General features: G+C 37.6%; 1 protein-coding gene across 3 annotated transcripts in view; it reads right to left on the bottom strand.

Annotated features, from left to right (window-relative positions):
- Positions 1-24,936, bottom strand: part of LOC111142856 (microtubule associated protein 2) — a 285,884-nt gene extending 260,948 nt beyond the window's left edge. For all 3 annotated transcript variants that reach the window (XM_022496216.1, XM_022496225.1, XM_022496234.1), the window contains exon 1: positions 24,856-24,936. The gene's annotated coding sequence lies outside the window, so the exon portion shown is untranslated. The remainder of the gene's footprint in view (positions 1-24,855) is intronic.
- Positions 24,937-25,394: the final 458 nt, after the last annotated feature.

Genomic DNA, 25,394 nt, shown 5'->3' with positions numbered 1-25,394 from the left:
GATATAGTAAGCAAATTAATATGTATTAGGCAGTAGGTCCAATACTGTTTTAGTAATAGGGCATTCTATCAAAGGATTTTGAGATCACTGGTACAGACTGTGAAGATGGGAAGGCTTGGTAGAAGAGGTGGACTTGGAATGAAAACATAGGAGTTGGTTATAGAGAGAGAAGAGGGAAGGACATTTTCTGAACATCTGGTTTTCTTTATCAGTACTCCTCAAAAATATTTCTGTACTTCTAGAATTAAGAGCATGACCATTTGTTCCTTCCTAAATGTTTGTGCCTGTTGGGTCTGAAATAATTTTCTGACCCTACTGTTTCTTTTTTTTTTTTTTTTCATTAAAAAACAAAAAACAAAACTACATGCTAAGCACCTACTATGATCCAGCCAATATACTAGGTGATACAGTAGTGAATAAGACTCATGGAATTTACAGTCCAATGGTTGGGGCTCCAGTTGTCTCTTTAATCCAAGGTGCTGAACTTGGGTAATTTTGTATCTAATCCCCAGAACAAAATCAGACACTAAATCAAAATAGACCTAATGGAAGTACTTTTAAGACTTATCCTGGTTAGTTGTGAGACTCAAATAACAACATCAGGAAAGCAGGCTTTGGTGCCGCCACATTTCTGTAGTTGAAAAAACACAGACATCAGCTCCAACGGTATGTAGTGGCTACCACATTTTTCAGAAAGACCAGTGCAATGGACTGAATGGTGGCCCCAAAAGATACATCCACTCCTAATCCCTGGAACCGAGTGTTACCACATTTCTAAAAAAAGGATTTCTGAAGATGTAAGTTAGAGATCTTGAGATAAAGATATCATCATGTATGATCCAGATGGACCCTAAATCCAAAGACCATATCCTAAGAGACACCCGGGAGATTCGAGAGAACACCAACAGCCAACAGAAGCTGAAAGAGGCACCAAACAGAATCTCCCTTAGAGCTTACAGACTTTGATTTCAGAATTCTAGACTACAGAATGGTGAGAAAATAAATTTCTATTGCACCAAGTCCACAGTAATTTGTTACAGCAACCACAATAAATTAATACAGCCAGTTAAGATTCTGGAGTATATGATCCAGAGATGTTGTTCTATTAATTCTTGGGAAATAGTGAAAGTAAGCATTAAGAATTCTTGTTTGGAAGGCATGCATGAGAGAATGGTTTGCACTCTCTGAGCTAGGGTACAGAATATCGTCCACTATACTCTGAGTGACCAAGACATAGCTGGTACTCTGTTTCTTATTTGGAAGCACTGACAGTACAAGTCTCTCAAACGTAAGAGGATCAATAACAACTCTCTTCAGGGTTATCAAGTGATGGTTGGGGGTTAACAAAATCACTAAGGATAGTATCAAGAATTCCGTGGCTGTCCTCTCCAAAAGCAAGTGAGACTGTCCCTTGAGACTCTCTAGACTAAACGGAATTGCTTCCTTTGTTAACCACTTGAATTTTTTGCAAGAATTTCTTCATACAAATAAGAGAGTTACTAAGATGCTTACAAAGGAGACTTCTAGAGCTTGAGGCTATGTACCATGCTATATTTCAACCATAGTAAAGCTGAAAATTTGGAATGCTGAGCTCAAAGAGACCTACACGACACAGTTTAAGGGGACATAGCTACCAAAGCATCAGTGGTTCAAGTTATATTGATGGGCTAGTACTTTGTAGTACCACGGACGTGGCCACTTGCTTTATCATCAAAATTAAAAGCTTGTGAGCTACTCAAAAGCCACATTTTAATATCACTTGGAGCTGGATACAAGGGGTGTCATCTTCTAGGCATTGAGAAAGGTCAGAGTCTGAGGTCCATGTAGAAACCATGCAGCTACCCTGGTGCCCCACTGCATTCCTCCAGGTGTTTACCTAAACGTTCATTCCACAAAGGGAAAGCCAGATGTCAGCAGTGGTGAGCTGGAATTTTGACACAGAAAAGAACTGCTGGCCTTAGAGGACCTAGGTAATATTAAAATACCTAGAGTATCTCTATAGGTAGGATCTGGGTAAATACCAGCTGTCCAAGTGACACTGTTAAACCTTTGAAGTCTTGGAAAATGAATACAGCCCTTTGTATTTGAACTTGATGTGGGCTAATTAAATCTCAATAGAAGGCCACAGGCTTCCAAATCTGCATAATTTACAAAGAGAGTAGCAGGAAGATATGAGGTGGCAGACTGTTTGGCTCTCTCCATTATTGGTTCCACAGAGTAAAAAACAATTCCCATGATCTGAGAACACCAAGTCTTTATTCAAACTGGGGTGGAGAGAGAAAACAGCTGGAACCGCCCACTTTCATAAAGTGATTTTAGATGCTTTTGTTGTGACTATAAAATTGTTTCCCTTAGTTCATTCATGTTTAGGTAGTTTTACATCAAGAACTTTCTACCACTGTAAAATTAAAATGTGTTTAATTTTTATTCATTACATATCCAACATTTCCAAAATAATTTAATGTAGCAGCACCAAGATGGGTGCTGGTTCCAAGAAGGGTAAATATGTCCAAGCTATCCTTAAGGCCTTTCTTTTTCAACAAGAAAAGACTATACACACACACACACACACACACACACATACATACATACATACATATATAGATATAGCTATTTATATATATCTAATACAACATTAAAGCTAAATCAAAGGAAGAAAAAATCCAAGGCAGATCCCTGGACACAACTACAGTCAAATGTTAACTACAGGTCTACATAAGTCTAAAGAAACCAGTTATCCAATGCCAGGACCACATTCGCCAACCTACCAATGTTTCCTTTACTTCCATATTTGACATTTGTTAGTCAATGGAAAGAACTATGGTTAATAAAAAGTGAGAAACTATATGAAAAGTTACGCTTTTCTTAAATAATTTTACTTTTTCTAAAAACACATCAAGCTTATAACTATGCTAGGATATTAAATTGAACAATTTATTTTTTTAACTTTTTTTTTTTTTTTTAATTTGATAGACAGAGATCACAAGTAGTCAGAGAGGCAGGCAGGAGGGAGAGGAGGAAGCAGGTTCCCCGCCAAGCAGAGAGCCCGATACGGGGCTCGATCCCAGGACCCTGGGATCATGACCTGAGCCGAAGGCAGAGGCTCTAACCCACTGAGCCACTCAGGCGCCCCTATTTTTTTAACTTTTAAAATGTATTTATTTGAAAGAAAGAGCACACGTGCTGTGCAAGCAGGGTGGGGGAGGGGTAAGGGGAGAGGGAGAGAATCACAAGCCGACTCCATGCTGAGCACAGGCTTCATCTTATGACCCTGAGATTGTGACCTCAGCCGAAATCAAGAGTTGGATGCTCAGTTGGTTGGGCCACCCAGGCACCCCTGAACGATTTTAAAGTTATCCTCCAAATCCAAATATTTTCCAATATTTGGTTGTTTGGGATCTTGCAGATGAGTCTTGTTATGGAACACTAATTTTTCTTTTTTTATGGCTTTCTATAATAGGCAGGAAGCACAGGTACTTAGGTTTTGATTTTCAAAAACATGTGGCTTTTATTTCATTTAGTTCACAGTATGTTTTATGGTCGGAAGACAAAAAAAAAAAAAAAAAGCCTGCTATGTTTCCTTGTTGAGTTCAAACCCACATGTTATTAAAACATGCTGCTTAATAATACCTCAATGCAAAATTGCAATTATGAGTAATTTTCTTGGAAAATGTGGGTGGTTGAATGGTTTGCCAATGCTTCTGATTATTATTCCCAAGTTTACTCCCACTGGTAGAACACGATTTTCTACATCATATTTAATAAGCCATCACAGTTGTTACATAAAAAAATGACATCTTACTCTCTTAATGCAGATGATGTACCTACTAGGATCTTGTGTTCTGAGTGATTTTTTTTTTTTAAAGATTTTATTTATTTATTTGACAGAGAGAGATCACAAGTAGGCAGAGAGGCAGGCAGAGAGAGAGGAAGGGAAGCAGGCTTCCTGCCGAGCAGCGAGCCCGATGCGGGACTCGATCCCAGGACTCTGGGATCATGACCTGAGCCAAAGGCAGCGGCTTAACCCACTGAGCCACCCAGGCGCCCCTCTGAGTGATTTTTTGCTTTGGCTTAAGAAATCCGAAGACCAGCTTTTGTTTTAGCCCCACCCACATTTTTGGCTACATGTTTTAAATGCGTTGCAATTTCTCTGCTGAAAAATCTGTGCCACATAGCTGTAGGGTTTTAAGGAAACCCAAACAGTGAAACCACTCTGTCAATCTATTCTGAACAATGACTATGACACAGTCTTTATTTTCATGTGATATTTGCTATCATCATTGCCTAAGCAGACTTACATTGTGCATCTCATAGTCACTTTTTTAATGTGGTCATAAATATGAGTTCTGAGAGCATAAAGACAATAATGATGTTAGTATCCCTATTGCTCAGCAGATGTACTAAAATAGGACTGTGCTTTATTGGTAATTTCTAAAATTTCTTAAATATGGGAACCATTTTTAAGTAAGCTAACTAAATATTACATGACTAGGTATCATAATCTAAATATTCTTAGATTACAAACCCAAATCTGAATGATCCAGAAACACTATTTTCTAAATGCAAAGACTTTGAAACTAAATAGTTCCTAGGAGATTTACTAACTACAGAATCAGGCAAAAACAATGTTATACTCAAACTAAAATAATGAACCATGTCTTCAAAGTAAAGCTGGATATCTATCCATCACCACAGAATACTGACTTATGCTTTTTTAAATGTAACAAACACACATTTTTTGGAAAGTGTGGAATTTTACAAAATGTTTTAAAATTTAAATAAACACTATTTTAAAAAATTGCTCCCAATTTAAAAAAAATTAATACACAAACCAAGTGGTTTTTTTTTCACATTTTTTCAAAGAATATTTCAGTAGTAAGCTAAGTCTCAATGATGACTCAGTTTGAAAAAGTTATTATAATTAAATTCCAAGTTAAATAAATAACTGACATACCCCTCTAGAAATTACTAAATGAGATTTGAATTATACTTTAATTTTTACGTTCCCCTAACAATTTTAATTTTGTGAAGCTGCAACAAAAAACTTAAAAAACTTACTTAAGATCTTGATTCAAAGTATCAATATAGTTCAACTTCTAAGTTTAGACCAATAGATTTGACACCATACATAATACTGACTAGCTGGATTTAATTGGAATATATGTTCATATCTGACCTGACAGCCCTATAGAGATGTAACCAAGACTTTTAACTACAGGGAGCCCAATACAGGGCTCGATCCCAGGACCCTGAGATTAGGACTGGAGCCCAAGGTTGACATTTAATGACTGAGCCCCCCAGGTGCCCCCTCAGTGGTTTATTCTTAAAGCAATTTGCTTGGAGGTCTGTTGAGCATAAAGAATTCAAAGTCATGCCAAATGTGCAGTCAGACCCCAAGCATGCTCCTTCAATAGCTGAGAATTTTAGCTCACCTCTCTCCTATTAGCATTTAAACATTTTTATTTTCCAATAGTAATGTTTAACATTCAGAAAGCATTGAGCCTTCATTTTTTCTGAATAAAATCACTAAATATTTATTGAGCTCCAATGCTGTGCTTGACACCATGCCGCCATTTTCACAAAAGCTATCTCAGAAGAACCTTCTGGAAAAGGAACTATCTAGGGTGAAGAAACTGAGGTTCAGAGCCTTTAGTTTACCCAGGATTGGGTGGAAAAATGAAACAAAGTGCTCTTTGGGGGTACATGGTAAAGAGATAAGAAGCACAGATCAAGAAGCATAATAAAATGACTTTAGAAACCAAAGTGACTGAAGTTAGCTCCCTGGATGGAAACTCAATGTAATAGACAAGCACCCACTGAATCTAAGCAATCAGTAGCAAAAGCTAAATACACCATAAACCAGCATGGTTTAGTTCAACAATTACTAAGTGTGTAGTATGTAGCGCACTCTTCTAGTTTCTGGGTTTACAAAGGTGAGTATGATCATTCCTTCCCTCAAGAAGCATAGATATCCAGTGGGAGAGAAATACAAAAACTGATCTGGCTTTGAAAGATGAAAGCAGTTAGTCATGGAGGAAAAAAAAAATTACAATGGAAAGAACATAGCAAGTTATATGTAGAGAACTACCACAGTTTGGCAGTTCTAAGGATGGCCAAAAATATAGGCAAGGAGAGGCTGACAATAAGATTGAAGAGACATGGAATTTAGAGATTTGCATGGCTTTAGAGGCGATGTTGAAAAGACAATGGATTCAGTATTTTAAAGAGACATCTAGTTAGATACACAGTTTAGAAAGATCATTCTAGTTCATATAAAGACTGAATTTAATAGGAAAAGATTGAAGGCAGGGACATTAATTGCTGTATTATAGATGAAAGGTGGAAAACCAATTCAGTGAGAGTTGAAAAGGAGAAAAAATCGAAAGAAATAAACGTTTAGGAAATAATTTTAGAAGTCTAGGATGACCTATGGTTTCTGACTTGGAACAATCCCATTATCTATAACAGGAAGTCTAAGAAGAATGTAGGATGGATGTTAAATCAGTTTCATTATGAACATATTGAGTTTCAGGTGCCCATAGAACCCAAGGGGAGCACTAAGTTGGGTATATGAATCTGGCTCTCAAGAGAAGAAACCCAAGCTGGAGACACAGAGCAGAGAGCTGTGAGAATACAGGAGGTTGTTAAAGCTCTGAAAATGAAACAGATCAACCAGCAAGAGTGCATATAGAAAAAGAGCCATGGATCCACACAAAACACTGGGGCGGGGGTGGGGGTAGGTGCTAAAATTTAAGCTGGTAATTAATCTGTTAATCAAACACCTTATTATTTCAGGTATTAACTTTGATCTGATCTTTAGCTGTTTGGGCACTATAGAAATTGTTCACTAGCCCATATAAACTTTATGGTCATATAAAAGACAAAATCATTGATCACTATTTCATAAAAAAATATGTATAAACCCCCATACTCCCAAATCTTGGAGTTTAAATTTCTTTTACTCCCTCATTTTCACAGTTTGTATAAAACCCAAATATAATCCAATATACTTCCCATTTTTTCCTCTGACATTTGATTTCTTCATTACAGAATCATGTCTGAGTAACAGTGACATTAAATATTAGAAGGTCAGTTAGACCATTAGAAGGTCGAATGAACATATACTTGTATGATTTATGAGCAGCCTTTTCTGAAGGACTTACATTTGAACAAAAAATAAAATAAAAACAAATTTATTAGTGAAAATCCTTGGATTTGAAAACTATCATGGGTTTTGGCCTCTGGCTTACAAAGAAAATCCTGACCAAGCTCATGCTTAATCTATTTTGTTCTCTTGTGGCACTGACTTGTTGCATTGTATGCAAAGACTTCTGTTTTGATTCATAAAACCACATAAATTGAAATGCAACTCATGCCAGCACTGTAGTTCAATTTATAGTCCTATGGTACTGATGTAGTGACTTCCTCAATTCTGTGCAGTTATCTTGTGATTTGGATTCAGTCCCAGCAGAACTGAAGGTCTGTTCCTCAATGAATTCAACTGCCCGAGTACTAGACAATCCATGGGTTGTATCCAGTTAGTTTCTTGTAAATCACTTCCCTCCCAGCCTTTCAGTTCATCATCCATGACTTGTGCTTAGTAGAAAATTTCCCCAAACCCTTTTCTTACTCTGATTGCACTGGGCATTGTCTGAAAGGAATGGCTCTCATTATCTCCCTTTGATAATTTACATTTTAATTCTATTCCACAACAGCTGGCCTCTGCTTTGAAAAATGGTACAATAAATCCTTTGGGCACACCTCCTCCTCCTTCCCATCCCTTCCCAAGCATCTTGTCTTCCAAAGGGCTTATGCTGAAGCAGAAGCCATTCTCAGAGAACTTAAATGGATATTTATACATCTAGAATTAACAAGAAATTTAAAGAAGTTATTAGAAATATTCCTTTCATAATAAGTTTGATGGATTAAGACTTATTACACAAAGAAATAAAACATGTACCATATATATGGGAATAAACATGTCTATTGTCTTTCTCTTATAAAAGAACTTTTAAAAACAATGTTTAATGCACACCAGCTATAGGAGGGCAAATACCTGCCAAATGCATAGAGTTGCATCCATCTTTCCCTAAATCCTTGTCTCGGTCTCATCTTTCCAACAGCTCCCATTACTTGTACCATTCATTTTAACATATTATCATACTATGACGTGGTTCCTATTAAAGCTAACACATACATGTTTCCTCCTCCAAGTACTTTTAAATGGTAAATTAATGATGTGATAAGTGTTCATTTAAAACTTGTTTAGTTATCCAAAAGATAGGACTTTGTGTCTTCCCCTATTCTATAAGTTCCTGGAGAGTAAGGATGCAGTCTTGTTTTCTTCTTCATACTGCTAACATGACTCATCCCATTAGGGGGCTCATAACTGGTTCTTAAGAAGCATTTGCTGAATATAAAGTAAGTGTCCACAATGGATAGTTTGAAAGGTACCTCATAATGCCAACCTTCCTTAGTGACATTGTGCTTTCCCCCCAAAAAAAGAACTTATCTGTACAGCACTTCAATCACGGAAATCTTTGCTGGGCAAATAGCTAGCTAACATGGCAAACTATTTGTGAAAAGTGGGAATGAATGCAATGTCCTTTCAATTCACCATAGAATGTGAAGTGGTCTTGGAGGCAATTATATCCATCCCCTCATTTTGTGATTAGAAAACTGAGGCCCAGAAACTCAATAACTTTCCCAAGGTCTCAGCAGGAGTGCAGAGTGATAATGCTTTCTGCATCTTAAAAAAAAAGGCGAAGACTGTGATTTTAGACAAATGGATTTTTTTTTTCTTTTTAAGAGGTGGGGATAGCGTTGATTCCTTAAAATATTACTTCCCCCAAAGACAGCCATTATTTCCTTTTTGGTATAGTACTAAATTCGTTGTGTTAAGCTTTTTGGAATTCTCAACTGCTTTCTCTAAAACAATTCATACGTTCAAACATGTTGACCACTCCCTTCATCCACAAGGGATACCTTGTAGGTATGGCATAAAAAAGCAAATAAAAATTATGTAGTGACTAAAATACCACACTCTATATTTTAAAAATGAGATTACTGAATTTTTCAAAGATATTTAAAAAGTGAACTACTCTATGAAAATGTTTACAGCCTACATACAATGATCTAGAGAGACAAATCAAAGTGCAACATAATAGAAAGTTTTTGATTCTTCGTGAAAAGATTACTGTGTCAACTATACCAAACAATAAAATAAGTAAGGGTCCTGTAAACCATTATTTTCATTTACATGCTTCTCCAAATAAATTCAGCACAGTGCCCATGCCTCTTCATGTTGTATATGCCATTATCAACTCATAGCATGACTTAATATTGACTTTAAATGTAAACTGCTTAGACTTATGTCCAAAATATTCCTTCATTTCCAGCTGTTCAAGAATGGCTGATATAACCAGTGGATGACAGACATGTCTAATATACGGTATTTCTGTCATTGCCTTTTTCTTTGGAACTGTAATTGTGGCATGTAGGGCATTTTGTTCACCATGTTTTAGTTCCTGAGAAATAAGAAATCGTCGTCCTAAAGTCAGCTCTAATTTGACTTCCAGATTCTTAGATGTAAAAACAAAACCAAACAAAAACTTTGAAAGATCTTTGGCAGCCATCCTCATTTTAAATACAATGAGACAAGGGCCAAGGGGTTTATAGATTTTTTTGGAGGGCACTTCCTTTATGAGTCTATGCTAAGACAAATTGCTCTTTGTAAATCCTAAACACACACACACACACACACACACACACATATTAGGCATCTTGCTCAAAGGAGTACAGGTATTGATAAATGTGGACCTTGGCAATCACATGGAGTTGCGGATAGGTCATCAGGTATGGAGTTCTACCAGTAACAAATGAAACAGCAGCTCACAGAAATAACAATGTAAAGTAAAACTGGAGTGATTGCCATATGATTCTACTTTCTGTTCTCATTTTATCCTTCTTGCTTCAGTCACGGAGAAAAACTCTTTCACTTCAGACACGGAGAAAAACTCTCTTCAGACATAGAGAAAAACTTATATGATGAGTCAATGTACATAATGATACATGTACATATTCATGTATAATTCAAGTGTTTAACTTTTAAATTTTATTAATTTAAGTAGTGATAGAATAAAACTCAGTAAATTGCATTTTAAGTATAAAGCGAACTTTTCATTAAATTTGGTATAAATTTTTCCAACAAGGGGTCAGTTTTTGCTCTATTATTAGATTATATTATAACTAATTACATAACATAGTTATCCCAAATTTGAAACACTGTTTCAGTGTTAAATACATCCTGTGTGTGGGTACATGTACACACTGGCATTTCCTATGACACTCTCCTTGGTAGATCTAAGAATCATTACCAAGTTGCATGTAATTGATAACACTTTTTTTTTCAGGCAAATGGTCACATGAATAGCTCTCTTATCCATTTTACCACTTCTAGAAGAGTCAAATAAAAACATCTCTTTTAATGGGGCAGTCAAAATTTGTCCAACTATTTAATTCCAGTGTGTTAACAAGATCTATTATTAAAATCAGAAGACATCGGTATCGTTTCACATAAAGAGCATGCAAAACAAAAAACCTAAAACTTGCAGTTTCTTATACAGTGAGTCCCAGATTACACTTTGGAGTGGAAAACCTCATGCAACATTCTGGAGAGAAAGAGAATAATATTTAAATATCTGAATTCTAATCCCCAGAGTATTTCCATGGTCATGCACTCATAAAAGAGAGAAAATATTTGGGTTTTAGCAGCTTCCTGCTAGGATCACTTGAGTCCTAAGGGTTGAAAAATCATTTGAAAGGCATTTGTGACCAAAGACACAGTGAAAGGTTCAGAAACAACAAACCATCCCATTTTTTAAAATTTAATTGTGAGGGTAATCGATTTAATAAATGTCCTCTGATATCATATTCACACAAAAGTTAGTTTACGTGTGAGAAAATGATTTCAGTTATGGAAACTGAATAACAAGAGCAATGCCATCTGTCTTAATTTAATAGCAACTAACCTTCACTTCTGGAAACTAAGAATAGTATGGACACACATTTAATTAAAAGTGGCTGTCTTGGGGCATCTGGGTGGCTCAGATGGTTAAGCATCGCCCTTTGGCTCAGGTCATGATCCCAGAGTCCTGGGATCGAGTCCCACGTCAGGCTCCTTGCTCAGCAGGGGAATGTATGTTTCTTTCTCCCCCCTACTTCTCCCCCTGCTAGTGCTCTCTCTCTCTCTCTCTCTCTCTCTCTAATGAATAAATAAAATCTTAAAAGGGGAGGGGGCACCTGAGTGGCTCAGTGGGTTGAGCCTCTGCCTTCGGCTCAGGTCGTGGTCTCAGGGTCCTGGGATTGAGCCCCGCATCGGGCTCTCTGCTCAGCAGGTAACCTGCTTCCCCCTCTCTCTCTGCCAGCCTCTCTGCCTACTTGTGATCTCTCTCTCTCTCTGTCAAATAAATAAATAAAATCTTTAAAAAAAAAAAAGGTGGCTCTCTCATGAAAATATAAAGAGTAGCCTTATTTACACCTGATCATGTTCTAAAAAAGGATTCAAAAGATAAAGACAAAAAGAAATTATTAGTAAGAAAATAAATCACAGAAGAGTTAGTATGTGAAATGTATTAGTTCCTAAGAGTTATCGGAAGGGCACACAATTTTATTCTGAGTTTACTAGAGGCCAAACAACAACAACAACAACAACAACAACAAAAACAATGTAAGCACAACCCGTGGGCCTATGGTGAAACTAATCCAGTGGTTTAGGACTACAGGTTCTACTATGTTCTGACTTGAGAGAAAACTAAAAACTCTTTCCACGGGTCTTCATAAAGGGAAATATGCAACTATTGTCTTTAGATAGTTTTCATGTATTTGTGACCTCTTACAAGTATGATTGCCTAATTTCAAAGACATTTTCTAGATTCATGTTCGAACAGGACAGTATATGCTAGGAGTTGGTAACCTACAGTCCACAGGTCAAACGGGGCTATCACCTTTACTTGCAAATAAAGTTTAATTAGAACACTTTAATACCCATTTGGTCACATATTATTTATGCGCCTTTTCTTGCTACCACAACAGAGCTGAGTTATTGCAACAGAGAGTATAAGTGACCTACAAAACCTAAAGGTTTTCTATCTGGTGTTTTATGGAATAGCTTGCTAACCCCTACCATATGATAATAGTTGTAAAGATATTAAACATTTTTAGAATGCAAATATTTAAAATCAGAAATAAATAACAAAAAATGTTTCTGGATGTTTAAAACTGTTCAGAAAAAATTTGTGTTTACTTAGAAATTTCCTTGATTTTCAATATACATTTCCTTGATTTTTAATAATGGTTTACTATGTTAATTTGTGAAGTCATGCAGTCCATGTCCAAAATAGCCTAGAAATCAGAAGAACTGTATTGGAATTTGTCCTTATTTCTTCGGTTTTCCAAAACCATTGTCCTTTCAAAAATATATATTCTGCATGCACATGACATAATCCCAAGAGAAGCTCATATTACTAACTACAGTTCTACACGGCTTCTAACTCTTTTGGCTTTCTCAAACCTGTCTTCTGGAAGATGTCATAGGACTAGAATTCCTCATTCCATCCCTATCAGCGTCGTCTACTTCCATCCATTGGTATTGATATTTTCTCAATGGTTCATGAAAATGTCTGAAACCATAGCTCCCAAACAAATCCCATAGTCTCACATTCTAAATAGGTTAGTATCCCTATGCTATGCCATATGTAGAAATTCTAAACCTGCCACTGTACTCACTCAAATCTGTCTCGTTAATCTTGGGATATCACATTCCACCTACCACTCCCCGGGTCAAAATCCCTCACCCTTCCTCCAATAGTCTTATGATAAAACCAAAACTCCTACTAAACCCAGTGTTTAAGGACCTCTACAAATCCAAGACTACCTTCTAATCCCACTCTTCTCCAAAAGGAGTCCTTCATTGCAAGCAATCTGGTTTACTGTCATCTCAGTGCCTTTGCTTTTACTACCATCCTACTTGGGCACTCTTCCAAACCCAGCCACATATGCAGCTCCACTCCACATTCTGCTTCCCACATGAAATCTTTAGCTTCCACATATGGTGCTATATCTCCCCCTTCTGAATTTGCATAGCATTTATAGGCCATACTATTCTTTACCATTTATCTTATTGTGCATTATATTCTCTTTTAGTTTTATGTCTTGTATCTCTAGTCAATGTCAGTTAGAGGAGAGCAATATGCTATATATTTTATACTTGGTAGCATATTCATGGTTGTACATTTAGAAGAAAATTACTGTTTCTTTCTAAAGTCTGATCATCAACCCTTTAAAATAACATTTTCCTTTTTATTTGTTAGTGGTATCTCAATATTAAAAAGCCCACATTTGAATAAAATTCCAAGACCACTATTTAGTTTCATATATACCGGAATTATGTCTCAGTCTGTTATTCATACTTTTAATATTTAACCTGAGTCCCTGCAAGTCTGGGAAATAGGTATACCATGCTATCATAGGGTTCCAGATTAAAGTAATTTACATCATGATTTAATTAATCCTAAAAACAAAACAAAAGGGAGTCAAGGAAAGAACAAAAAACAGCATTAATTCAATTCTTTACTATAAAAAAAAGTACTAATTTCTCCTACATTGTGTGACATATTGAATGTCCTATAAATGACATTACATGAAGGAATTCAAAAAAATTAATAGTTCTGTTTTCTACTGAGGAATACCTAGGAAAAAGTAAACAGCCTTAAAGCATGCCAGAAATAAAATCAATCAAATGTCTGGTAAACTGTGTTTAATGCTAAATTCAATAGATCATTGCACTGGGTCTACAAATACCTGAGAAGTACATTAAGTATTTTAGTATAAATAATATTGCAGGATCATTAATCTCACAGGGGATCCAAGATCGTTGTGAAATTTGATCATCTCACTTACTAAATTCTCAGGAGATTCAAACCACTGTCTCCATGAAGCAAAATATGTGTTATTCTACTATTTAACTTATTTATAAATTTTGGTACCCTGTTGGTCATTGCTTGTTTACCAGTAAAGCTGCTTGGGGAAATAGCCAAAGAACACAACCATATTAAAACTGGAATGATTTTTGTGACTGCTTTTCTCAAAGACGTATCTGTACTTTTTTGTCCAGGTTTGCTTTTTAAAGGTTACTTTTGGGTACAAAAAATGCTACAGGAGGTTAAAATTACTTATACATGTAATTTCCCAGTATATAAAGATAATGACCCAGTTTGGGGTACCTCTGTTTAGAGCATTATATGAGATCAGGTTAACATAAGTCTAATTTTATCCCCACCATTGATTTCTGACTTTCTAAATCATTTTTCTCTTGTGATTTAACACATTAGTGAATAAGATACAGATATGCCTATAGGGATTTAGAAAATATAATTACTCTTCGAAAGCTTTTATGAGATTCTTGAAAAAGTCTGCTCCTACCACCTTTAAAATTAAAATGCACTGCACGTCCAATAAAAGTCAAAAACCCCTAATCCTGGTCAAGAGGATCTAGGTGGCCTTGTACTAGCTTTCTGCTGCTCCCCTCTCCTACAACCCTTTATCACGGTCATTAGACTCCAGTACGACTGGCCTTATATTTGTTTCTCCAATATGCCAGGCTTCTTCCTGCTTCAAAGCTTTTTTTAGTGCTCTTTCCATGTTTTGAAAATTCTTGCTGCACCTCCTCTCCCCCATATTTCCATGGCTCACTATTTCTCATTACTTGAGTCTCCAAAGGCAGCCTACCTCATCCCAAATAACCTCTACTGTATCTTTTTGTTTCTTCTTCCTTATAGCAATTCTTCATGTTTCAAGCGTTCATTCATTTATTCATGTGTTAGCTTCTGTCTCCTGTTATTAGACTCCATGAGGGTGGGAATTTGTATGGCAGGTCTAATATCCTACACATTCAGAAAAATTCTTGCTGCAATATTAGAGATCCAATAACCATCTGTTAAATAAATAAATGAATGATTTATGGGCCATGATACTAGAAATACCTACGGCTCACCAGCCTGATATTTAAGTGGAAGAAAGAGAGTGAATCTTTCCCAAGGAAGAAAAGGTATTATTTTAATTTCTTAGAAGGCTTGTATAATTTCAGATTATCATATTCAATAAACCACAACTAAGAAGAGCATAGACTATCTTATTTTTAAAAATTTGCCTTCATAAAGTGTAGATTCCTGGTATGCAGTTAAGATGACTTTTTCTGTATTTATGGCTCAAAATAAAAATACTTTAGAGGAAGACAATATGCACAACCCAGTCTTTTGCAAATGTGCATGGAAAATATCTTAAGGAATCCTCTTACATCCACTCAGTGATAAAACAGTTGCTTCGATTCTGACGAGTGGTTGAACATGTTCACGAGAGATATAGGAGGACATACTAACATTCTCTAACAGAAGGGTAACATTAGAATTCCTTCACTCCCTAGGTAGTGATATCGTTTCAGTTTTCAGCGACTAGGAATATGTTTCTCTTTAAATATTTAAGCATGGTTTCTGCTTAATTTCTTTCCTCCAAGATGCTTTTCATGCCTTTCAAATATTTGTCAACTTAAGACTCTAGAATGCCTAAGCAGCGTGGGTGCAGGTGAAGCTCTACTGAACACGGTAACCATAGCAACATCTAATTCTCATGTAATTTGCTGTCTCCTTGGAAGAAGTAAAAAAATAAGAGGGAAGGAGCACTGGAGACAGAGAAACAGGAAGACATACAAGAAAGAAATAAGAGGCCCACAGTCTTTCTAGCTCACTTCCTCTCAGCTAAAAATATTAAAGCTGGGGAAACACAAAGGGAAAGCTATTTTTGAGAAAATTTCATGTTGCAAGAGGTCAGAAAAAAGTTTCAATCGGGCTATTTTTGTTGGATTCCCCTCATACATAGAGCCAAGTTTAAATACAATCTCCAGCAATCTGGAGACATCAGCATGGAGAGTTCAAGCTCTGAGAAAATCTCCTTGGCTTTCCAAGTACCTTGAGTCTGAGCACACATCCCCAGAGAATTTAAACTTCTGTTTTAAGAGATCCAAACCACAGGAATGGCCCTGGGCAGGAGCCCTGTCAGCATTTTCCTGGATCCGTTTAGTCTCACCATTTTCAGAAGTGTAGCTGGCATGTAGCTGGTTGGAACGGCCTTAGAATTCCAGGTCCCTCCCTCTTTCGTGTCCATGGAAAAGTCACAGTGGAATCACAAGGTTGGGCAGGTATGACTGCCACGTCACCTAACCCCTCAGCTCAGAACATGATAATATGATCAGAACTGGAAATGGAGAGTCAGGGTGGAACGATACACCACTGGCAGCCTCAACAAGCAAGGAGCTGGAGCTCAGAACGACAGAGTCTTGGCCTAGCTCCCCTTCTCAGGACCCTGGGTAAGCCACTTAACAGCTCCCCATACTGGTTTATTTATACGTGCATCAAAGGTTCACACCATTTGCTCTTGACAGTCCCTCTTTCCCTTCAAACATCATCTAATTCATATATAATTAGCAGTAACAAATGTCCCTTCTGCAATGGGGCAGAGGCACCAAAGTAAAGAATACAATTAATGACATTTCATGTTTCCAGCTATGTAAGCACATAATCCTTCTATGGCACTAACAGGGTTACAAAGAGCTACTCTGTTTATATAGACTATAAATATATTAGAAACACAAGGAAAGATTTTATTAAAAATCAAAAATCTGTTCACTCATTTACAATATCAGCTTTTTTTTTTTAATTTTTATTTATTTATTTGACAGAGAGAGAGATCACAAGTAGACAGAGAGGCAGGCAGAGAGAAAGAAGCAGGCCCCCCGCCGAGCAGAGAGCCCGATGTGGGGCTCGATCCCAGGACCCTGAGATCATGACCTGAGCTGAAGGCAGAGGCTTAACCCACTGAGCCACCCAGGCGCCCCTACAATATCAGCTTTTTAATGGAAAACTTTGGATTCTTATCACATACCCTCCCGTAGTCTTTAAGAAGGGGCTGAAATAAGGCAGTGAGACTGTCCAGGACTGCGCAGCTTTCTTAAATTCTAATTTTGATAGTGACCACCCTCAGGTCCTATTCAAAACAAAAGGAATGAAAATCACAGAACTGGTGACTGAATCTGAAATAGGAAAGAACTTTGAAAAAGAAAACAAAACAAAAAACAAAAAGCACCACAAAACCTCAATTTCACCAAAGGCCACTCAGTAGTCTATAATAACTTCCATCACGTAATCTATGAATGAGGCAAGCTTTAGTTTAAGACACAATGGCCAAAGCCCATTTAAATAAACCCTAGACCACACTGACTTTATTGTTTTAGAAGAGATTTGGCTTTCAGTAGGATGCTTAGTGCTTTCTTAATACTTTCTTGGCAGTAAAATTTCTGAAGTTCTATCAACTCTAGCTTCTGCTGTTTCAATGAAGATAAACAGCATCTTGCATGCAAAGTAGTGCCACCCTCCCTTTTAAAAGATAAATATAAGTATCCAATATTTCAATTTAGGACATTTTGATCAGAACAGAAGTTTCTATTTTGAGCCCAATATTTAGTTTTACTACTTGATTTCAGTAATGGACAATGGAATCTGGACTATATCTCTCAACAGAAAAGTATACAAACAGACTGAAATTCATGCAATCTGATTTTATTAATGAACACCCATAACATTGTTTTTCTTTCTTTCTTTTTTTTTTTTTTTTAGATTTTATTTATTTATTTGAGAGAGAGGGGTAGAGAGGCAGGTTAGGGGGACAGGGTAGCTGAAAGGCAGGAGAGGGAGAAGCAGGGTCCCCACTGATCAGGGAGCCTGGATGCAGGGCTCCATCCCAGGATCCTGAGATCATGACGGGAGCTGAAGGCAGACACTTAACTGACTGAGCCACCCAGGTGCCCCCATAACAATTTTTTTTTTCATATAAAATTGTATTTAATACCAAATGTTCTTATGTGGAACATCATAGGATAGTTTTTAATTTTCTCTAAGTCAAATGATTGTAAAATAATTTACTTCAACTTTGAAAAAGGTGTACTTATAAAAGGCTATCTTAGAAGATTATCATACACACACACACACACACACACACACACACACAAATACCCCCAAGCTAACTTCGTGAAACACAAGGCAAACAAATTCCGTGTGATCATAAGTTGCTACATGTACTAGGACTCCACATTACTTACTGTCCACAGAAGAAAGAAATTGTATGCTTCAGAGTGCAAACTTTTTCAAACAAATAAGTATATGCAGTAAATTAATGAATGAGATCCTGTCTTAGCTATACTCAATAACATTAACATAAAAGAATGCATAACGGAATCCTTAAACTTTATTGCTTGTTTTTAAAATGGGCCAAAGGATTATGGTATCTCATATAAACACTAACAAAAAGTAGGCAGCATATTGTTTAAAATATCGTTCTGCCAAAAACATGCATCACTTATGGAAAGACTAAATTACAATTTTGAGAGGCATGATGCTCAAATAAAATAATAAAACCTCAAAGCTGAGCATCATTTAATTGCTTTAATGTCAGTGAAAGTGATGCTGCATCATTCTTTCTAGACCATAAAATTGAGAACTTTTTTTCATATCAATTCATTATAGAATTACACTGTTGTCCATTAACAATACAACACAGTACTGTTAAAACTGTTACAACAGTAAAACGCAGCCAACTATAAAGCCATAAACACTTAGATAAAATAATGTAAAAGGTTGATACTGGCATGATTGGTTGACTTCAAATTAATAGGATTTGTGTATTTACTTATGAGTTTGCTTTAAATATAATAAACCTAGACAGTAAAATGATGAAATGTGTTCATGGATATTCAAGTACTATATTTTAAAATCATTTTGAAATGGATTCAAGATGGCTAATAATGATGTTGTTCAGAGCAATGTAATTAGAAATATTTTATATGAAACAATTTAGTTCAATATTTTCTGATTGGTCATTGACTCGTTGGTACTCAAAATATTAGGTGTACATCTGCAGAGTTAGTTAACTAGCATAAAATGAAGACAATGGATTGACTGACACATAATGACTTTACTAGTCAATTTAATTTATAAAAAAAGCTGAACCATTTCACTTGGAGTCAGGTGAGAAAACTGACAAAAAAGGAGTTGGTTAGGGGCGCCTGGGTGGTTCAATGGGTTAAAGCCTCTGCCTTCGGCTCAGGTCATGATCTCAGGGTCCCGGGATGGAGCCACACATTGGGCTCTCTGCTCAGCAGGGAGCCTGTTTCCCCACCCCTTCTCTCTGCCTGCCTCTCTGTCGACTTGTGATCTCTGTCTGTCAAATAAATAAAATCTTAAAAAAAAAAAAAGCAGTTGGTTAACTAAATTTTTCATTTTGGAAATAGTTAATCATATAGATGTACTATTTTTACCTGCAGATTTTTAAAGAAATCAATTTAAAGAAGGCTGGTGAGGACACAGTTGGGATGAGCATGTACGTTTAAGATAAGGGAACCTGAGTAAACTTGGTTCAAATCATGGGAAGAAACAAGGTAGTAACTTTTCTTCCTGATTCAGAAAGGCCTCCTAAAGGAAGGAAACATGACCAAAGACTGGTATACAAAGAAAAGATTATTCAAGGCTCAAGGATATAAAAGGCAAGATCAAAGAAAGAGCCAAGATAGGGATGGAGTGCTGAGTAGGGTGAGAAGGTAGCATAAGACTACCGCATGTTAAATGAGAAATATAGATGTAATGGGAAATAAATTTCAATAAAAACAGCAAGATATATATATATATAGTATTTGCATTTTCTAATGATCAATGATTTTTGCCAACACAAATTGAAAAGGAGCAAAGAAAGGAAAGAACAAAAGAAAGGGGAAAGCATTAGGGGGAAGAAGGAAGGAAAAAGGAAAAGAAAAAAGGGGAAGTCAATGGGGCACCTGGGTGGCTCCGTGAGTTAATCCTCTGCCTTTGGCTCAGATCATGATCCCAGGGTCCTGGGGTCTAGCCGGAGCCCTGCATAGCCCCGCATCGGGCTCTCTGCTCAGCAGGGAGCCTGCATCCCCCTCTCTCTCTGGCTGCCTCTCTGCCTACTTGTGATCTCTCTCTGTCAAATAAGTAAATACAATGAAATAAAATAAAGGAGAAGTCAAGCTGTGTGAACCTATAAGTAAAATTATTTTCTCTAATAGACTTATTAACATAACAAAACCAAAAAAAAAAGAAAAAAAAAAAGAAAGACGTTTTCCACCTCTTGTGTTTTAATGGAAAACAAACTGTTTAAAACTCTTCCCAAAGGCCACAATATAAATTAACCAAGTGAAAAAGGAAATCCTGACTTCCTTATTTTGTCTAAATTCTCACAGAATTTCATTAAAATGTGTAAGTAAAAAGTATCACAGTTAAAATATTATCACTCAAAGGAAAGCTTATTTCTCTTGAACAGGAAACATTAAGTTCAAAGATTAGATTCGAAGTGTTTTCCATAAAAAGTCAATTAATTGTGTTCACATTGTTTTAAAATTTTTGATTCATTCCAGAATTGCTTCCAATAAGCATCCTTTACAAATTTTACAAGGAAACACCTATGGACTTCGTTCAAAGTAATGACAGGGAGGGATATGAACAAATTATGAGGAGGTAGAAAAACAAAACAGATTTCTTACTTCTCCAGCCGTGTAGACGCAGGCTTCTCTCCATCCTGAATCCACAACTATTAACAACTGAGAACTTGCCTTTGTTCCTTCAGCTCTTCTACTGCAATCCACACATCTAAACCTTCCCACAGACCCTTCCCCTTGATTTTGGTTCTTTGTCTACCACTTCGGACTGCATAGTTCTTTAATGCTTTCGAGGCCTGGAATAAATTCCTGACGCTGATAATTCCTTGAAAATACCCAAAGTTGCTTCTCAGAAAACTATGAATTTGAATTTTCATGTGCTGTAGAGCATTCAAAGACATGACTTTCTACAGCTGACTGATGGAAGTATTGAGGGCTGTTAGTATTTGCATTATGTATGTGTATACACACACACACACACACACACGAAGAATTATATCTTATCATTCCCTAATTAAAAATATATAAATATATATGGAATAAAGACGGTAGGTATACATTAGAGCATTTATATAACTGATGCATAACAGCTTGTCTTTAAGATGTTGGGACATCGCCTCTGTCCAAATACAGTCCCTTGCTCTATGTGTCATATCTGTAATACAACTAATACTCAATTGAATGTCACCTCTTACAGAGGAAATAAATCCTTCTAACTTTATTTGTAAATTTCTTAAAGCCAAAGACCATGTCTTCTATTTTTTTGGTATCTCATTACATAGACTCCAGTATGATATTTCGAATAGGTGACATATAGGTGAGTAATAAGTAGGAATAAATGTTCTCCTAAAAGCTCATTCGTACTGAGAGTAATACTATTAAAGAATACTAGTAATAGTAATAGAGAAGTCTAACACTCAAATGTGAGATACATGGTGTAAAGGGAGGGGAATATTGGTGAAATGTTCAAAATACTGCCCACATAAGAGATGTAGAATGAGTAGATTAAGACAATGACAATAATAAAGGCATAGAGAGAATTAAAGTAACAAAAAGAACTGATATATCTAAAAGATATATCAGACAGGATTCAAAGAGCTTAATAGCATCTTTAACTCATGAATCAGAGACAAAAGAGCTTATGACAGTTTCAGAATGTTATCTTCTGGTTCACGCATCTAGTAATGACTTACCTAATGACTACTGTTAGCATTAAGGAGTACAGTATTGACCTAAGGGTAGTGTTCTCATCTACTTTAACTGTTATTTCAGATTCTTTATCTTAATCTGTCATAAGGAAATTAAGAATTGAAAAGACCTCATTAATCAGAATAATCAACCTGAATACTAAAATCCCCACATTGGTTTCATATGGTCTGTCTCCTAAGGATGTTGATGAATAATTTAGGGATGCATGCACTCTTATGTATACATCTAAACAAACATAATAACTATTTAATCCTCAAACCCAACAGTACAACTATAGTTCTCAAAAGCACAGCAGTCCAGCCTATTATCCAGTTGCTAATAAAATTCAACACAAAATATGTGTGTCATAAGAAAACATGCAAAAATACAGTAACAAATATTTTTCTTCCTTCTCCCTTCTGATGTTTAGAAAATTTGCAAATCAACTTAAGCCAAAAGTGGTAAAGGAATGAAATAGTTCCTTCAGGCTTAGATTCTGTGCCAAGTTTCATTTCTGGCTGCATATTTTTGTCCAAGTTCAAGATCCCTGAAAAGAAATACTTAAAAGAGAAAATATCCCTTTAACCTCAGCAAAGCAAAATTAGTAGAGCCTGCTATGGGAAGAAAAGGGCTTCTGCCTAGAGATGGGTGTGCTCCCGGTGTTTGGTTTCCACTGAGAGGATGTCTGCTCTCTCAATGAATCTGAAGTAGCTACTATGATGAGGTAATGGCTGTGCCAGTTTCACTGGGTCATGCTCTCTCAGCACATTCTTTCTCTTTCTCCTCCCTGAGAAGGTGCTGTAAACAAGTCATCCTGAGAGAGAGCTGCTGCAGAGAATGAACAAGTCCTACATTCAAAATTCCTGAGACAACTATCTCTGCTGTTGGTAGTCTAGACACAACTAGAAGCTTAAAGCAGCACAGACAGCCAGAAAGAAACAGATTATTTGACAAGGGGTGGGGGGGAATAAGAGAGGAGAGAAACAAAGAAAATGAAAACTAAAGTAATCAGAAAATTTTTTAAAGGAAGCTCAGTTTTTAAATTGCTTAGATCTCTAGATGTACATATTTTAGACAATTTTCTACTTACATGTAAAATTTTTAAAAACTTTTGAAAATTAAATTAGTATTACCGAAAACTGTGAAATGTTACAAATTAAAGTTAAATAAATCATGAAGAGATAAGCAGCATGTACCGATGATCTTAAAGGCACAATAGCTCTGATAAAAAGCAAATCATGATACAGATGTAAACCTATGAATACATAGGTTATCATTTCTGGTAATAACATTACCAGAAAGTCAATGTTCAAATATTCACACAAATTAATATTCTTTATTGAAAGAAAAAAAAAATGCCCTTTACCTTTTCTTGGAGGGAGGATGCTTTTTGTGCATAAAGGGGAGAGGGCTGATTGAAACACCCGGGATTTACAAATCCATAAAGGTTTCTACCAAAATACACCTATTGCCCAGTTAAATGGGTGTTTTGTGTCACATTCAAGTGAAAGGCTGTAATCTTCCTCTTGGACAATCTAAAGGGCTTTTATTTATTTAATCTATTTTCATTGCCAAAAAATATATAATCACCCACAGTAAAATGACAGGGTGACAGAGCTATGCTTTATACTGGGCTGGTACCTGAAGCTCAAGCATGGGACATTTTGCATAATGTGGCTCACATAAAAGGCTTTGTTCTCCATCGCCTCACTGCGGCTGCAAGCCTCAATTTCAGTTTGCAGTCATTTCCTCTCCTGGATCAACCATTTTTAAATAAATTATACCTTTAACATTTGAGTTAGTGCCTTGCCAACATCCATTAATCCTTCAGTCTCACATTCAAAATTATGTATCACCCGACAATATATTTTTTCTTGTTTTGCACTACAGATTTTATTCACACCGTAATCCCCAAACCCTTAAGGATAAATTTAAAAGAATTTGTCTTTTAAGTAGTTACTCCCTTTTGTAATATTACATATATAGTTTATTATATATGTGCATGCGTGTGTGCGATGTGCCCAAGTGCACCCATGTGCGTGAGTTTGTATGTGCTTGCATTGTGTCAGTTTTAAATGTCTATACCCTGGAAGCATTATGCTAAGGGCTTACAGCAGATGGCACACAGCGATTGTTATAAACGGGCTTGTTATTAATGAAAGCTTTTTATTTCCTGACAAAAATCCTGAAGCCCTGACACCAGGCAGTGTAACATCAATTCCAGTTTTCAAAGATGCTTTTTATTCTGACCCCATCTGCTTTACTACCCCCTCCCCTCCCCTATACATACACAAACACAACACCACCCCACTCCTGGCTCCTTTCATACCCGCCTCCTTGAAATTTCCATCCTTAAACAAAAGACTAGGTTGGGGAAGGATGAAACTCGGCAATGAAGGCCCCCAAAAGCCTTTAAAAAGAAAAAGAATAGATGGTCTGTAGGTGCAGGTTTCTCATCCCCATCGCTTGAAAAGACCGTGTGGAGCTTCAAGCTCATCCAGACATTTTTTCGTGTCCCACCCTCCAACACGAGCAGACACTGACTTTTCATTTTCCTAAAATTATATTTATCAATCTTCTTCTTCCAGCTGTTTCTGAAAGAATTACAAGGAAAATGCTTTCAAATTGACAAGGCTTTCTTAACTCACTCATTCATCAGTGTGCAGTTCTCCGCACTAGATGGACACATGGACACACACACACACACACACAAAACCCTCCACCTCGAATTCTTTTTCCCCCCATTATCTTTGTATAACCCACTCCTCGTCTTTCTACAGCTCAGGTACTATTAGCTCTCAATATGGATATCCTAAGTTCCCGGGATACCTAACAAGGTCATACACGCTTCTACAAATCTAGAGCCCAGGTAGCAGCAGCACCAATTCCCCTGCTCCGTGGTGACACCTGGAGAGGCCGGGCCTGCAGCTGCCGCCAGGTGGGAGGCGGGATAGCCGGCCAACCTGTGCCTGCTTCCAAGGCAGAGAGAACGAGACCGCGCCCTCCCCATTCCCACCCCTTTCCTGGCTGAGGCTCGCTCCAAGCAGAGAGCTAAGCGGAGAAAGGAAAGGCGTCCTATACAGAACCAGGGGCGGGGACGGCTCTCTTACCTGGTCTGGATGCACCCACGGTGGCGGCTGCCTGCGCTCACGGACCTGAGGACGGTGCCCTCCGGAGAAGAAAGGGAGACGGGGCAGGGGAAGGAGGAAAAGGAGAAGGATAACAGAAAGAAGCGGAAGAAAAGAAAAGGAAGCGAGGAGGAGGAGGAGGAGGAGGAGGAGGAGGAGGATGCTGCCCCGCGGCCGCCGAGAGCCCGCGCAGCCCGAGCGCCCGGCCCAGTCTGAGCGCCGCCCTGGCCTGGGCTCTCCAAGCCGCCGCCCCGCCCCAGCCCCGGCCCCGCCTCCCCGCGCCGGCCCCGCCTCCCCGCGCCCGCCGACCCACCCCCGCCCCAACTCCCGGGGCGGCCGCCAGCCGGCGGCTCGGCTGTGCCCCCAGTTGCGGTGTCCGGGAAGGGAGAACGCGGCCGCCCAGCCTCCTGCCGCAACCAGTCCGCCGTCCCGCGGGGGCAGCGAGAGTGGCCGCTGGCGGAGCCTGCCAAGTCCTGGTCACACGGGGCTCCAGGGAATTCCCCCTCCGCCGCCTTCAGAGT

This window comes from Enhydra lutris, unplaced genomic scaffold (assembly GCF_002288905.1).
Source record: "Enhydra lutris kenyoni isolate GAN:26980312 unplaced genomic scaffold, ASM228890v2 scaffoldscaffold1, whole genome shotgun sequence".
Taxonomy (NCBI): Eukaryota; Metazoa; Chordata; class Mammalia; order Carnivora; family Mustelidae; genus Enhydra; species Enhydra lutris.
The sequence above is the reverse complement of the archived record's forward strand: the minus strand, read 5'-3'. Positions and strand labels throughout refer to the sequence as shown.